The sequence below is a fragment of the Camelus dromedarius genome, chromosome 4 (genome assembly GCF_036321535.1).
Source record: "Camelus dromedarius isolate mCamDro1 chromosome 4, mCamDro1.pat, whole genome shotgun sequence".
Classification (NCBI taxonomy): domain Eukaryota; kingdom Metazoa; phylum Chordata; class Mammalia; order Artiodactyla; family Camelidae; genus Camelus; species Camelus dromedarius.
Window position 1 is genome coordinate 48,148,115 of NC_087439.1, and position 12,922 is coordinate 48,161,036.

Sequence of the window (12,922 nt, forward strand, 5' to 3'; positions counted from 1 at the left end):
TCTTGGTTACTGGTTGTTTTGACACAGGTATCCAGACAGATCCAAACTCCTGTACATTTCTGTGTGCTGCTTTCCCATTCCTCAATTACGGAGGAGCTAGCACACAGAAAAATGGGTTAGCTCTGAGCTAACGTCTCCAGAGCTAATATAACTAATAACTGAGGTGTATTCCAGTCAACTTAATGTTTTAAAGTGACAAATTGTCAACATCAAAAACTCCAGTCCTTTTGAGCCTGTCGTGATGTAATCAACATCTTTTCTGTCTTCTTAATTGAAAGGCTACCCAAACTTACCAATTGTTTGACTTCTTAAAAGAGGTGTTTTGTCCATAAAGTTTACAGAAAGAATTTGGAGAAAACTGGAAAAGGCCTGAACTATTGAATGAGTAACAAGCATTGAATACTGAAATCAAGCCCAGCCTGTGACCTGTCTCAGATCTCTGAAAATGCATCACTGATTTCAGAGCTAGTCTGGGTAAGCTATAGTGAGCTGTCACAGTCAATAAAGTCACTATCAGAAGATCACAGTATATGTACAGAAGTTCAGCTATTGTCAACAGTTCTACATTTAAAAGATTTCTTATGTAATTTTACAGCTGTTAAATCAACCCCTGATGACAAAGTGAAATAGGACCAGTATATTAAAGCATTTAAACATGGGTTTTTAATTTGTTAACCAAACATTAGGACATTTCCTCAGTCTCTTTTCATATTAAAAAAAAAAAAAAAGAATTGCAGTAACAAAGAAAAATATTAAACTTTCTTTCAAAGATGTAGGCTGTTTTCTAATATTCCAAGACTTTGCATTATGTAACAAAATAGAAGCTAATAGAAAGGAATGCACAACATAGTTCCCTATGCTATACAGAAGAAGTTTGTTTTTTACCTATTTTTATATATAGTGGCTAACATTTGCAAATCTCAAACTCCCAAGTTAAAAATATGGAACACTTCATGAATTTGCATGTCATCTTTGCACAGGGGCCATGCTAATCTTCTCTGTATCGTTCCAATTTTAATATATGTCCTGCTGAAGTGAGCACTATCACATTTTATTTTAAAGAGATATGAATGATCAAGTTATTAGATCAATACCTTCATTGCAGTGTCTTGAGCCAAAAGAGCAACTCCAGTAGATACTGAAATTCTGGACTTGATATTGTTCATTTGCTGACAGGAAGTTTAAAGAATTGTAATGCACTTGCCCATTGTGCATATGAGAGCAAAATGTTAATCAAAACACTGCAAACTTCACACTTGCAAGAAATTAGTGGGAAATAATTCTTAATAAAGAAAATGTAGGAAATATGTAAAATCCTGCTTTACATCCCAGACTGACTTTATTACTTTTTAATGGATCACACAAAATATTTATTTCTCACTTCTATGAATTCCAAAATGGGTGTTCATTTTTGGTGGGCAGCTGCAGAGGAAAGACTTTAATTTTCAACTGTCACAGACAGTGGAAAATAGCTCTCAGATGTCATCTCTCTGCACTCTATTAGGGAGCTCTCTTTACATGTATATACATATATTATTGCAGACAGTATTTTCCAAGAGACTGAAACAGCATCTCATATCCTGAGTGTTCTTTTTACAATGTGATCTTAACATTACTCCCTTGGGGAGTTTATGTTCTTTCTCCTCAAACCTGGGTGAATATTTGTGACTGCTCCAATTAAGAGATCACAAAACTACCATGCTGTTTCATCTTGCTCCCTTGAGACACTTGGTCTAAGAATTCACATGCATGCTGTGAGAAAGTCCAAACTAGCCCATGTGGAGAGACCATGGGGAGAAACCACATATATATGTTCTGCCCAGCATCCACTGCCAGACATGTAAATGAAGACTCATCAAGATGATTCCAGCCCCTGATGGTTGAGTCACCCCCAGCCTTTGAGTCTTCTCAACTGAGGCTTCAAATATGGTGGAGTGGAGACAAGTCATCCATACCCACTGTACTCTGTCTGAATTCCTGACTGGCTGGGTAGGGGAGAAGTTAGATGTTGGTTAAAAGACATAAACTTCTAAGTCATAAAGTGAATAAGTTCTGGGGATCTAATGATACACAGCATGGTGACTATAGTTAACAATACTGTATTGTATACTTGAATGTTGCTAAAAGAGTAAATCTTAAATGTTCTTACCATTACCACCACTACAATAATAAAGATGGTAATTATGTTATGTGATGTGATGGATGTGTTATCTAACCTTATTGTGGTAATCATTTCAAAATATCAAATCATCATGTTGTATACCTTACATTTATGTAATGTGTCAGTTATATCTCTAAAAAGCTGGGGGCGGGGTGCAGGGAAGAAGCAGTAGATTCCTTTAAAGATTCAGGTAGTTAAGAAAATGCCCGGACTGACACTGCTGTTTGTGCCTCTTTTTTTTTTTTTTTTTCTATTTTGACTTAGAGAGGAATGCAAATATGTTTGCAAAACTTTTTGTTCAGGGCAGGTCTACTACAGAGAAATTACATTTTCTGCAAATAGAAGCAACATTCTCTCTTTCTTTTTTAACTTCTCACCCTGGCTCAAAATGTAATTCCTCAAGTTAAAATATTTTACCTAGGTAGGGCAATCTGAAATAAAATGGAAGGACTGGAACCTTCATTTTATTGACCCATTATATTGCAAAGGAGGACTTCCTGGACCAGGAGACTCATAAAAAGAGGCATCTTGCCAACAGGAGTAGAACTGCCCAGCACTTCTTTTGCTAAACCTTTTGATTTATCCACACTATAGCCCCAGGTCTTGAAACCAATCTCCCTTCTACTCAAAAGAAAGGATTTGGATATTCGTAACTTATCAAGTCAGTTTGTTTTCTGTTTTTTTGGTTTGTTTTTGTTTTTTGTTTTTTTGTAAAGGAAAGGAATCTAGAGCTGTGTGCACAAGAATATTTGTGACTGCCCCATTCAAGAGATCACAAAAATATCATGCTCTTTCATCTTACTCTCTTGGGACACTTGCTTTGCAAGAGGAGGGGAATTGCAAGGGGAATTTTATTTAAAAGCATGTGAATATTCTCACAAATGCTCAGAGTCTTGTTGCTCCAAAGAGCCCTAATATACAGCCTTTTTCCTTGCTGATTCTTCCCTGCTTCACTTCCTTGAAATGCTAACACATGTCTTATCAAATCTATAAAACTCAATGCTATGTGCATCATCCCCTCCCTTATTCTCTCATCTGACTAACATCATTGCCTGCTTCGGCAACTGCCTACCTACCAGTTGTTTTCAGAAAGATTCTATAGTAGAACATTGGCTCTTCTACTCACTTTTTTTTTTTCCCTCTTGCTAACTCTCAAGAGATTGTCTAATGCCCTTTAACCATCCCCCCTCTTTTTTGTTGTTGTTGTTTTTTGTTTGTTTGTTTTAATAAATGAAGCCTTTAGGTTTGTTTTAGTGTTTTTTCTCACCTAGAAACTCCACTGGCAGGTTGAGGCCCTTGTATGGTTTCCAGTGATAGATGCTGAATCCCATCCTTACTGGTATTTGCTCCTTGGAGGTGAAAAAATAAATGTTTTATAAAGCTCAAATTGGCCTTATCAAACAAAACATCTGCTAGATCAGTGAATGACTGGTGACAGCAGGAGACAGCAGTGCTGACCTCTCCAATAGAAGTCACTGCAGTTAATGGAGGCTATTATGGGAAAATTCTGGCAAGAAGTTTTCTTTTTCTTTTTTTTTCTCCTCCAGACAGCTAAAATTTTTTAAAAGAAAAAATGTATTCAGTTGCTAGGGTAACTGTGGTTTCAAAACTACCGTAACAAAAGCCAGATATCACATATCAAACTACCAAATTGTTAATTTGACTGGTATTTTAAAATAACTACTTAAAAGAGATGTTTTCTCCTTATCTAACTATGGAGAACACAGACAAGAGGGAAATAGAAGGAAAAGAAAGGAAGAGAAGAGAGAAAAAGGAAACTGGTAGATTTGTTTAAGAAATGTTTTTGCTTTGCTAAATATTTGCTGGAAATAAAAATCTCTTCACCATGTTATAGATACATTTGCATGCAGGAAATATTTAGTCAGATCCAAAACATAAGGAGGATACTGGGGGTTTGGAGGGAGGGGATCCTGTTTTCAATTTCTCTTCCCAAATTCAAACTCTGCCTAGGTTTCAAGTGAATGGTTTTCTGTGAGCATTTAGTAAAGGAACTAGTTACTTAGAGGAGTCATGCATGTTCTGAAATCTTTTATGGGTGAGTGTGTTTTTCCTGTGTCTTGCTTTTCATCACTTGGTTTAAAGGGAATATAATAAAGTCATTAAGCACTTGGACTCCAGAGTCAGACATAGCTAGGAATGAATACTTTTTCCATCTCTTACTAAATTCCTTTATCCTCTCTGAGCTGGTTTCATCATTTATAAAAAGGATATGAGGACAAATGACTAGGTTACTTCAATAAATAAATTGCAAGGAAAGAAAAAGAGGGAGAGGGACCTTGATTAAGAGACATAAGAGACTAATTGTGTGGATATTGCTTAGATCTGATTTGGAAAAAAAGATTGTAAAAAATCACTTATGAGGTAACTGGAGAAACTTGAACACTGACTAGATGTTTGAGAATATTAAGGAATTATTTTAAATATATTTAGGCATTATAATAACATTGTATTGTGGTGTAGTTTTTTTATAGAGTTATTGTCTTTTGATATTTAGATAATACTGGAATGTTTGTATTATGTCTGAAGTTTGCTTTAAGATAAGGGATGAGGAAGTCAATGGGGTAGGAGTTAAACAAATTTGGCTATGAGCTGACAATTATTGATGCTGAGTGATCAACATAGAGGGGTTCATTATACTATTCTCTTCACTTTTAAATATATTTTTGAGATTTTCCATAATAAAAATTTTAAAAGAGAGATGTCAATAATATTCATGATACTCACCCGATAAGATTATCATGTGGATTAAATGAGATGCCGTGTGTGTAAAGCATTTGGCAGCATGCCTGGTGTATAAGTGCTCAATAAATGTTAGCTACTATTGTTAGAGACATCTCCTCTTTCCCATGTGTGGACCTGTGAAAGCCAGACCACAAAATGCATTGCTGACTGGAGCAGCTAACCTCACTCCTTCCAAAACTGGCAGCTGCTAGCGGATGTTGCATTCATCCTCACCCAACCTGATTTTGTACTAGGCCCTGTGCTTTCTACACACACTCAAATTCTGTGTTTAAAAGCTATTGATTTTGTCTTGAGTTCCACAGTAAGTTTTAGCTGGGAATTTCAGTGGAAAATGGAAGGAAATTTAATAAGTATTGAGCACATTACTAGGAATTTCCCTATACGGATTTATTTAGCCTTTTCAACAATATTTCAAAGTCGAAAATATTAGCTTCATTTTAGGGAGGAGGAAACTGAGAAGTTTCCTGGCTCGCCCAAGGTCACAGCATTACGTGATGGACCTTAACTCACATCCAGCTCCTGAGAGCCTCAAAGGGCTATGCTCATCCAAGAGCTCTATCACCCCCTTGCCTTTCTTTTCCTTGTCGTAGCTTAAAAACAACCACAATCTAGAAAATGTTAAATTGACATCCCCAATCAAAGGAGTCTGATATAGTATCTATCTGTCCCGTGTACTGACTGGCAGGCTGGTTTGCAGCAGGGTGTTAAAAGATCCGCATATCTGATAAGGAGATTCACAGACTTGGGTGGGAGCTTGAGGCTGGCAGAGGCGAGTCTCAGGAAGAAGTATTAGAAAGAAAAAGGACTTCAGGATTGCACTGACATTTGTGTTTAATTTTCCTCTTGTTCTAAATGCTATTCAACTTTTATGGGAAGGAGAAAGCAGGGAGAGATACCTTATACCAGAGCTGTTCAATTCCAAAAATGAAAACCAGCCAGCTACCAACCAGTACCCAGGGCCCCAATTCAAGGCCCAGCTGTCATTTAGTTACGTGTTTGTGCCGACACCCTGAACTTGCAAATCATCAGTTGACTTTAGAATCCAGCGTACTGAATGCGGGGAAATTCCAGGCAAGGCGAGTATCTGATTACAACTGGAGTTATTGGTTGTTTCTATCGAACTTTCCCGGGAATGGAGCGGAGAAAGAGCCACCACGAGAAATAGAAACTCACAGGAACGAAATGCCCGAGGAGAGAGTATTAGTGCCACAAACTGTAGGGTCAGCCTCCTGGGCCCCACTCTAGGCGTCGGGAAGGGTTGGGTTTTTCCAAAAGCCGCCGGGAAGAGTCCCAGCTAATTGACCCTTTCCCTGCCGGGGCTAGAGGCCTTCACTCTAAGGCCATTCTGCAGCCACTCCGCAGTAAGGAACCGACGCCACCCCTTGCCAGAGCGGACCGCCCACTTCCCCAGGCCTGCCCACTCCCTGCTGCGAATCCCATATGCTCTCCCTCGCGTTGGGCTAAGGTCTCCTTAATTAGGAAACAATAGCTGTTTAGGAAGAAGAGCAAATACCCCGAGCTCTGCGCGCTCAAGCGTGGCGTTCTTCAGAGTTCCCGCGGGGCAAGGAATCCGGCTGCTGTGAGCAGAGGGAGAGGGAAAGAGGGAGCCCGCTTGGGGAGGCTGGGGCATCGGGAGCAGCCCGACCCGCCTCCTGGGGCCCCGCCCTCAGCCTTCCCGCCCCTCAGGGACCTGCTGGGTGCAGACCCACCCTCTTCACCGCTGCAGATTAGGAGGGGAGGGGTCCAGAAACCCTCTGGGAGACGGCGCGGAGCGCGAGATTTAGCCGCTCGGAAGTCCGGACGGTCCCCAGTGCAACCTCGGGCCCCGGCGCCTCGCGCGCAGTGTCTCAGCCACGAAGTCCTTTTCTTCCCGGAAGGGAGCCAGCAGAAGGGTGGAGATTCCTCACTCTCCCTCCTCTCGCTCCCTGGGGTTGGAGGAGAGATGTGGGATTAGACTGGGGTGAATATTCCGTGTGCTCTGTAATTACGCACACACTGAAATCTTCACCGTTGACTTAAGTTACTTGGCGCTGCGAGGACTGGGGCCCCGCGTATTGATTAAACGCAGCCTGTATTTACCTAAACAATAAATGTAGAGATTAGCAACGTTCACTTGATCACAATAATGGGGTTGACAATTAAGGGGCAATGCATCCCAGATGTAACCGAGCCTGTGGAGGCGGGTGGGCCGCAAGCTTCTCCCGGACAGGCGCTCGGGGGCTGCGGCGGTGGAGGTGCGGAGCCGGACGCAAAGCAAGGGGCTGCTCCGGGACCGCGGCACCAGGAGGCGGATGGGAGGCCCAGCCGCTACGAGGTCGGCGGCCAGAGGGCCAGAAAGGCCCGCAGCTGGCTTTGGGGGACCTGAACATCCCTACTTCCAGAATGGCATCTGGAGCGCGGAGCCTGCCTCCCCGCGGCGATGTCACCTGCCTCAAGGCCGTCTCGCCCGCTGCAGCCTGGCTGGGAAGGAGAACCGACGCCGCTGGCTCGAGCCTGAGTGAGTGTATCTGTGTCATCAGCGTGCATTCTGACTGCGGCAGCAGGGAGCGGGGGAAGGGGGTGGGCAGGAGGAGGCGCACGTGTCTAATGTGTGCCGAGCTTCCCTCTGCCCCTACGTGTACCCAGCTCTCCACACTTCAAGAGGCGAGTCAGGGTGGAGGTGCCAGTCTGGCCTCCTTGATCGGGGTGGGTATGAGGACTCTAGAATGGCTGAAACCCAGAAAGCACAAAACTGTCGGCCCAGGACAGGCCTGTTCTCGAGGATGTTACAGGAGTGCCTGAGTGTTTGGTGGAACTCTTAACCGACCTTCTTTCTCAGTCTCTCACTGAGCCATAGAGCCCTGAGAAGTCCTAGGAAGGAGGAGATAGAAAGGAAATAACTCAGGGAAGAAGTCAGGAGAGTAAGATATGGGGTAACAAAGGATAGATAAGAGCAGTTGGTGGTGGGGGGGAGGGGTGCGTATGTGAGATCACGATCCACCTAGAGAAGTTTTCATTTCCTGGGTTCCCATCGCATATTGGCTGCAAAAGATACAGGTACCAACTCTCCCAATGCATGTAGTTTCTGTGCTTCTCCCCTCTTCCCTCTGTGCCCCATTATCAACCCAGAATGCTTCCCATTCCACATATAGACACAAACAAAAGGATTTGTCCCAGACACCCATGAACAAGCCAGGACGAAGCCCTTTCCCGCCAAACCACTAAGTCCGAGAAATAAACAGCTCCTGCCCAGGCTCTTGGCCCGGGAGCCGGGGAGAAAACTTGAGTGGTAAGAGGATCTAGAGAATTGGAAAAAGGGAGGGAGAAAGAAAGAGAGGAGAAGATTGGGAAAAAGAAGAAGAGAAGGGAGGAAGGTGGGAGGGAACTTACAGGGGCAGAGTTGGACGTGGACTTCAATTACGATCGCCCCCCTCGGCGCCCAGGGTCTTTCGGCCGGCTGCTTGTCCCCCATTACAGAAATGAGAGCAGACTGCGGGAGGGGGAGATAAGACAAAGGGAATTCTCCTCCCCTGGGAAGTGTGAAGTGCGTCTGTCCTCTCCTTGCAGGCTCTGGAAAAACTGGCAGGAATTTCATTGTCGTGAGAAGACCGACCAGTGTCTGCAGCAGAGGAGACAACTACAAACAGACTTTGGGGCGGGAAGGAAGGCGGGAGGAGGGGGCTAGCAGGGGGCAGTTTTGATCGCTTCAGCTCTGTTGTAATTTTGTGTTCGCCAGTTAGATTAGCTGAAATAGTCAGCCCTAGTGAGGAGTTCCGTTCTAAAGAGTCCCCTCCCTCCCCACCACCCTCCCCCGCCTCCTGTGCACGCGGGGAGCTGGGTCGCCGCTCCTCCCGGAGTCGCGCCTGAAACTTCAAGGGCTAATGGTTCTGTGTTCCTGCCGTAATTAGGAGGCCACACAGCTCCCTAACACTCCGTTAAAATAAATATGTAAGTCATCCTCCCCCTCTCCGGGGACAGATCAGGGAAAGGAGGCAGCTGGGACTGCTCCAGGCGGTGTCCTCCGCTGGGGGAGTGGCGTCTCTGGGAACCCCGGCTGCTCCTCCCGGCCTCGGTCTTTCTAAGCTCTTCCCTAGAGAGAAGAAAAAGGGGCAAAGAATGGGCACCTCGCCATCCACCGAACGAGCCAGGCGAGCCTGTGTCTTTGCTTGAAAAGTTTTCTAAATAAATCGCTCTGGTGGTTCCAAGCAGTGATGAAGAGGCTGGGTCCCAGTCTTCTCCAGAACAGTGCGACAATGTAAAGGATATGGAGTCGTCCCCACCCCCTTCTCCTTTTCTTCTCCATATAAATCAGCCATATAAATCACTTGCATTGTTTAAGGTACATTGATCAATCTAATGGCTTGTAATAGGCTCCTAATTGCCAGTTGCAGAGTTCTGCAGGCTCCTGTTTGAGTAAGAAAGGTTCTCGATTCCAGCGGAAGTCCACCTTAATCTTGAGACTGGTTGATTACAGACCCAGGAAGAGCACCACGATGACCAGGTCACTGAAGTCTCAGTGCCTCAGGGAAGGGAGGAAGTGGGGCTTACTAGGGATATTTGCTGGGGTTTTTTTCTTTTCAAATTTCACTGATGAGCAAAGCCCAGGTTGTGATTTATTTATCAGTACAGATTGAGGATGATTTTGCTTTTATCAGACAAGAAACCTTCCTTATTTGTATTCCCTGTGTATGTGTATACAGTAAAAATTTCCTTAGGCACAAACCAGTGTGCTCTTAGCCATACCTTTTCTTTTTACTTACTTATTTCTAACTTAATTCCCATCATGAATTGTGATAAGAAATAATACTGGGGGAGGAGGTGGCATTCTTAAAGAAAGGAAGAAAAAGCAAACTTTCTCCAATATGGTGTCCTGGAGATATGCCTAAACTCTTGCTTCACAACTTGTAGTTGTGCCTCCTCCAAGACCTGAGGAAAGTGGTACTCTGGCTGGGGGAAGCTGATGAATGACCAGAATTCCTTAGCCTTTGGCTTTTAAAACAAACTAGAAAAAAACTCAGGATCTGTGTGAAAAGATTGCTTTAATGTCTCCAAAGATTGTTCCATTAGAGTTGCTGAGACAACAAATGTGCTCCATTTTGGTAGAAATGATCTAAGAAAGAAGAAGCAGCCAACACTGAATGGTACATTTGCTTAGGTGGAAGACCCCTCCGTGGTAGTTGGTGAGCAAGGGAGGGAAGAAGGTTAAACCCCAAGCTGAATAGGCCCCCTAGAGTTTCCAAGTAAGGCAGTAAACAAATCTATGATGCTTGTTGAATAATCTTCCAATAATTGCAGTCATTAAAATCATCACACAGTCTACAGTCACCTTCCTTCCTTTGACACACCAGAGTCTTTCCTTTAATTGTTCATGCATTTTTGGCTTAGATAAACAGATCAAGGCAGGCTTAAAATATATGGCCCAAATATGGCCCTAGCAGCAGAAAATTAGTTGTGTAGCAAATGTTAGGCTTGTACTTAATAGACTAAGGGTTTTCAGTTTCTTTAGTAGACCTTACAGACAAAAAGGGTTTGCATCTCCTGCTACCTCTAAATAGCAGTAACACTTCTGAGATAGAGAAAAGATGAAAGTTCCAAGACCTATTGATCCTTCCTGGCTCTTTTATTTGCAAGGGTTGAGCTGGAATGAGGGCATTATAGAACAAATATTAAATGAAAACCCAATGGAAATTGTAAGAGAGTTCCTCAATTTTCAATTAATGTTCTCTATCCATTTGATCTCAAGCCTGGAGCTTTAAAAAAATACGGATATGTGTTAACTATAAAAGAGTCCCTTCTAATCAAAAGCTGCATTTCATTTTCATCCACAACTGACAAACTCCAACTGAGGAAAAGACTCATTGGACTCAACAGGCAATATGGTCTGTACTGGCTTCCTTAGCCCTTGTTCATGGCAGGTGACTGTGGTACACAAGGGCAGCTTTCCATGTGTGTTTTTTTGTTTTGTTTTGTTTTTAGCTCAGGTTATTAATGTATCTCCCCACCTCCCACACCGTGCTGACCTGATAATCACTGCTGTAGTGTAGATCATACAAATGAAAAGCACAATTAATTGTGCAAATTATTCAGAAATGGAGCTCTGTGGCTAAGCAAATAAATAAAGGCATGCAAGAGGAGGACAGGTCAGATAAACACTTTCTACAGGCTCCTCTCTGCCCTCTCCTCTTCTCGCCCCGGGGCATCCTGGTCCTGGTGGCCGAGGCTTTGGCAGCAACCGGCAGGGCCCAGGCAAGAACCTTCAGTTCCTCCTCCCTCAACACCTCCCCTCCATCCCACATCCTCGAGTCTCCCCAACTTCACCTCATCCCACTCCTTCATGCTGTATGCAGCCGCTAAACTCTGCAACTGGCCAGAGCTACTGGGATACTGTGCAGCCACCTCAAATTTCGAGTTATTCAGAAGGCAACTGGTTCTCCCCATCTCTCTGTGCATCAGGGAGAAGCATTTTTTTTTTCTGTGGCGTAGGAGCTCCAATCCTTCGGATCCCCGCTAATGACGGAATTGTTTCCTCGGCTTTGCCTCCTAAACGCAGGAACTTGAGCAGTTGCTCAGATCAAAGCTCTCGGGAGAAGCAAGTTGGGGGAAACAATATTTGTTCAAAGGAAGTGAACGCTTCCCTTTAATTACCCTATTCTTCTTTATTAGGATTCCTATTGAAATTTTTTGCAAAAAAAAAAATTATGTTGATTTAACCATAGTGGATTTACGATGTAAATATATTCCAAGATGAAAACGTCACGGATCAATTGTAAAGGACCCGGATACATAATTTTAAAAAATCAGTTTCAGTGTATATGAGGTTCTCACCCCACTTTCGCTGCTCAGTCAGATTTGTTTATGCAGAATCGACATTTAATAGTGCTAATTGCACTCCAGTTAAATTGCCCTGATTGCAGAAAGGGAAGCAATTTTCGTGCTCTCTGTCTGGGTTTGGAAGAAATTGTTTTATATTCACCTCTTTATAAAGAAGTGGAGATAAGGCACCGGGGCCTTTGCACAAATTGCACTTAGGGGCTGACTGGCAGCATTCAGGCGCTATAATAGAGCATTATTTGGCCGTTTTGAATAATGTAAAGCGTTTGCTGAAAGCTATTCTCCTGAAAATTGCTTTAACTTTTAAAAGGGTGATGATTCACTCCAAACCAGGCCTTTGTTACATTGTCATTATTTCCCCAAATGTTTTAACAGTCAGCTCAACACTTTAGCATAACACATTGATCTTTGTTTAAAAACTAGATTTTTTAGAGGATGAAAAAAAATCTGTCACTCACACACGCACACACAAAACAACTGGACTTCTTCGGAAATATTTCCTTGGGGGCCCCACCTTAGAGTTGAAGTGCCTAGGGCGCCTGCCTGCGATCGTTTGGAAGATTTCCTAACTTTTATTGTGATCCGGTGGTGTGTATCTAAAGGAATATCCGAGTGCCCACGTAGAGAGTCTGACAGCTGGAACTACATTGAAAACGAAGGGAGGGGGAGGGGAGGAAGAGGAGGAGAAGAGGAAGGCAACTAGGGCTCCGGGAGCCGGAGGCGCCAGCGTGAACTGTTTTAAATGGTTGACTTGAAAATGTCACCAGTGCTAAGTGGCTTTTCGGATTGTCTTATTTATTACTTTGTCAGGTTTCCTTAAGGAGAGGGTGTGTTGGGGGTGGGGGAGGAGGTGGATGGGGGAAACCTCCGCGCTTCTCTTCCTGGGGCTGCACTGGGTGAGTCGGAAACGCCTCGCTGCCACTTAACAATCCCTCTATTAGTAAATCGACGCGAAGACTCTACAGGAAGCAGAGCACCAGTCTGCCCTTCCAGGGCAGAAGTCACCTGTTGGGAACGGCTCCCGGGTCTCCCTGCCGGGCTTTCTGTCTCTTCCGAGCTGCCTAGATTCCCCCTCACCCTTCCACCCCAAGTCCCCCGGGGGCTTTTCACACCTTTCCCTCCTCCCTCTGCCGACTTCAACTGCAATCCCTAGGGCACAGAGCTTCACTGTAGCCGCGCGGATCTTCA

General features: G+C 43.8%; 1 non-coding gene across 1 annotated transcript; it reads right to left on the reverse strand.

Annotated features, from left to right (window-relative positions):
• Positions 1-935: 935 nt before the first annotated feature.
• Positions 936-1,042, reverse strand: LOC116153195 (U6 spliceosomal RNA). The gene has a single exon (XR_004136983.1). It is a non-coding gene; the product is annotated as a U6 spliceosomal RNA (small nuclear RNA).
• Positions 1,043-12,922: the final 11,880 nt, after the last annotated feature.